Consider the following 4,906-nt stretch of genomic DNA (forward strand, 5'->3'; position numbering starts at 1 on the left):
CTCCCAGTTTTAGAAAATGTTTTCACCTTTGGGTCCCTATACTAAGTGTATATGCAAATTACCGCTATTCTCTAGCATAGGTATTATCAATTGAACCAACAGATATATATGGCAAGAATACGAAACAGGCATGCATATGTACCATATCACATGCTACAATATATCGCAAGAATTTGCTAATATAACCATCATGCATCTATTACAAGATAATGCATATACAAGTGTATACATCACAACAACAGTATAACGGGTAGAAAACTTGCCTGAGCGACTGGGGGTTACGAATGGCTCGGGACGAGTCTGGTAACCTATAAACAACAAGTAAGTTGGAATTAAACCAAATTCACTTGTAAATCTATACATTAACCAACTTAGACTCTAACGCTCGCTTTGCGCTTACTGATTCTCTTATGTCACTCGAGTACCCTCGGCTCCACCATTTTTAATAATTTAACCATTACAAGTTTTAAGGCAATTCCTTCGCGGGTGTCTTACCAACTGCCTATTACACCTTACATAAATGTTTCATACTTCAATTATTCCTTTAAGGTCTTTAACCTATGTTTCAAAGTAAGGTGAGGGGTAAGGGTTCGTTCATGAAACGTCGTTACTTAAAACGGCCGTTTCTCCTAAACCGTTCATCGGAATCAAACGAACCACATATCAAAACGAAGCTCATAACATGAACTATAAACATGGAAATGGTCATAATCTAGTAGGGAGTTCTCGGGTCCAAATGTTATGAACAAAAGCAGTCTAAAGTAAATCAGACATTACGACGGCTATGTTTACGCGATTTCCCAAATTTAAACCAATTCAAATTCAACCACCAATTAACCACAAATCAACCATATACCCAAACTCCATCCATACCATACTACAACAGCCCCAATAACTCAATATTACCAATTTATTCATCTAAACCAAGTCAAAAATGTGACCAAGAACTTCAAATCTAACAAGCATCACTCCTAACTCCAAAATCAACAAAACCACTTACTTAACAAAGCTCTAACATGAGTACACACCCATTACACTAACCCATCATCTAAACATTATGAAATCCAAACCAACAAAACTTAAGACTAAGGGTTTGAGAAGTTATACCTTCCTTGGAGAGTGGAGAATCAAGAGAATGGCTTGGAATCACCCTTAAAGTCCTTATCCAAGCTTAAACTAAACAAAACTTCAAGAACAAAATTTTTAGTTCTTGAAAAACACTATTCACCATCTTCTTCCATGATTTTTAGGAAGAGATTGTGGATGAATTAGAAGCTCAAACTTATAGGATAGCTATAACTAATCATAAGGGACCTTGGATAATTACCTTGTGATTTAACAATGGTTGGATCTTGATTTTGAATTTTTCTTTCTTGATTTTTCCTTGAAAGCCGAGAGCAAGATGAAGAAATGAAATATCTTTGTGTTTTGTGAGTTGTTTGCTTGGTTACTAGCTTTTGATTTTGGTAAATTACCTTTTTAACCATGAAATTTGTGTGGTTATTAATCAACCACACCTCCTTCCCTTATGTCATGCTTAGGTCATCCTGTGATGTCATCCTTCCCTCTTTGTCCTCTTCCCATTGGTTGGATGACATCATCCCCTCTAATCTCTTTGATTAACTTCCTAATTGTTTGCCTAATGACCGCTGATCTATTATACGGTTCGCTTAACTTTCGTTTTCGTTTATCGTTTGAGGGATCATACCCGGGATCTTATTACTTAGGTTCCCTTAACCTTTCTCAATATATTATATTCCTTTTATGATCCTCTCTTATAATCCTTTAATTTAAATCCTTCTTATCTTGTTACCTTATACTCAATTCTTTTCGTATCTAGTGGATTTCCGGGAAAAATCAAAGTGTTCGGAATTGGATTTTGGCGATCTTTACATACACTTATATACCATATAGAGTACTAATAAAATCTCAGAATATCCATACCAGAACCCCTACATAGTGTGGCATGAAAAGTTTTCTCATTCAGCATAATCTGCAAAATCACTATTCATAAGGGTTTCAAAAATTTCCAAAAATTGGGGTTATTACATGGTAGCGGATGAACTTCAGGGCATTGTGAAGGTACTTCAGGGAGAGTAGTGAGAAGAGATCCCGATAGCTCGAGATGTTAACGAGGAGACCTAGGTAGATGACTGTTAGGCCGAATTAGGAGCCATACTTCCTATTCTCTTTCTAGTTGGCTATCCTTTATGTTGATTGTATTTCTCGAACTATGTAGCTTCTTTATTTCCTTTCAGAACTATGATGTCGTTGACCTTTAAAAAATTCGAACCTTATTTGGTTGTGTTGTAAGATAATCCTTGTTTTAATGATTAATACACTATCATTTCATTTTATTATCACTTCGTTTCATCATCGTTTCATTTCATTATTGTTTCATTTCATTATCGTTCCGTTTCATTATCAATTCGCTTCAGTTTCACTTTCGTTTCTAGAATTGTATACCACCTTTATTGTTAATAATCGAAATATGAATGCATGTGACACCCTTAATTTTTTAACACCTTGGCTTTGACATGATTTCCATACTCCTAACTATTTTGTTAAACCCGTTATTTCAGAATCATGCTTGTGATTATCGCAATTGATCCAAGTTTACTTATGCACTTTCGTTGTCCCAATTTTATCTATCTTTTTCTACTTTTCTGCTTATAATCATGTGATCAAATTAACCCTGTGATAACCTAGCTTTGAAATATCTGCCATAATCATACCTGCTTGTTACCAATTTTCTTTTCAGAAATATGCCTCATAAAGACAAAGCAAACCAGTACTGCTTCTGCAACCGACCCCAATATCCTTCGAATATTGGAAACTCTGCAACAACAGACTAATGCAATTACTCAACAACAACAAACTCTTCAACAACAATTCCAACAACAACAATTTCGAAATTAAAAGAATCATGATCAACACCAACATCAACCAGATCCACCAGAGCCACCCCAACAAATTGTGACTTTCAAAACTTTCCAGAATGTAAACCTTCCAGCTTTTCATGATACCACTGATCCAGTAGTAGCCAACACTTCGATAAGAGAAATGGAGAGATGTTTCGAATTGGTTCGACATACGCCATATATTTCTTAAAATGGGAAGCGATCTATTGGTAGGATTCAGTCAGAGCTTTGGAAGAAGTTCAACCAGTTACTTGGACTAGGTTTAAGGAGTTAATTTTGGAAAAATATTACCCCCGGTATATGCAAAAATAGATGGAGATGAAATTTTTGGAATTGAAACAAGGAAGTATGACGGTCTTGGAATATGAGAAGAAGTTTACAGAATTGTCAAGTTTTGTGATCAAGTATGTGGATACTGATAAAGAGAAGGCTCAGAGATTTCAACAAGGGCTCAAATATTGGATTCGAGATAGAGTGTCGATATTTGAGATTGGTACCTAGGCTGGGGTAGTTCAGAAGGAGGCCTTGATTGAAAGTGATGGAGCACAATCCAGAAAGGAAAGAGATAATAAGAAGATGAATGTGTTTCATAAGAAGGAGAGGTCAGAATATGGGTACCAGCAAGATAGAAACGTGAAAAGAATTGGATTCTAGAGAGGATGGAATGCACAGAAGAAAGGGGAAGTGAATAAGAGACAAGACAATAAAGGAAACTGAAGGGTTTTTTAGCACATAAACGTAACGAAAACGTAAATTTAAATCTTAAAAAAAAACAAAACCCTCCGCAGGATCCATGCGAAAAATAATATTTAATTCGTAGTTCAGTATGTTTACCTTAAGAAGCTTTACATTAATGGAAAGATGGAGGTGTTTAATAGCGATCCAAGAACGATGAACAGAAATCCCTAGCAGGTGCTCCTCAAGTGTGAAGCACTCCACCGGTATCCACCAAGAGTACAATGTGATGGAGGAGGAAGAGGTTGAGAGAATTAGTTGCCTCCCTCTTCTTCTACTTTAGAATTAGGGTTAATTATTTGTGTTGAGGCAAATAGGGTTTATAATAGTATATTTATAGGCAAAATTTTCAGCTGAAAATTTTCCATAAAATATTATTATTATTAACCCTTTAATTGATTATTCTTATTAACCAATTAACTAATAATTAAAACACCTTTTAATCATTAATCCCTTTTCTAAACACTTTAGAAAAATAATTCTCTCACTTGATTTAATTTCCAAAATTAAATTCTTAATTAATAATATTAAGAATTAATTAAATCTCATTTAATCAATTATTAAATCTGCTAATTAATTATTTATTTCACAAATAAATAATTACCAGCCATTATTAATTAATTCCTCCATCATTAAATCATTCTCTTTTATGGTGTGACCCTGTAGGTTCAATATTAAGCCGGTAGTAGAAATAAATAATAATAAAACTATTTTATCATTATTTATATAAATTCTTTAATTCATTAAATATGATTAATTAATAAATTAATCATATTTATTCTACATCGTGAGAGATACTTCTCAGCATACGCGACTATCCGGATAATACGAATTCACTGCATAGAATACCAAGAACCTATTCAGTGAGTAGTTACCGTACAACTAATTCCTTCTACCCTGCAATGTCATGATTAAATACAAGGCATGGAACTTGTGTCAAGCCTATCTTATTTAATCACTTGCTTTCCCATTCACTATGCTTAGTTCTATTTAATGTAAATTAGAAAATCCTTTCTAATTTCATTCACTCTGGCCAGAGATTCCTGAACTAACATAAGTGGATCAACATTGAACATTCTCTTCCTACACTGGAAGGGGTACATCCTTTATTGATCATACACTATCTTCGTGTACAAATTCCTATACCCAGTAGAGCCCTTATAATTGTCCCTTGAGACTAAGAACTAAACCAAAGCATAGTTCAGTGTACACAAGATAACTATGATGACCTCAACTCTAAGGATACTTGT

The sequence above is a fragment of the Apium graveolens genome, chromosome 7, assembly GCF_009905375.1.
Source record: "Apium graveolens cultivar Ventura chromosome 7, ASM990537v1, whole genome shotgun sequence".
NCBI lineage: Eukaryota > Viridiplantae > Streptophyta > Magnoliopsida > Apiales > Apiaceae > Apium > Apium graveolens.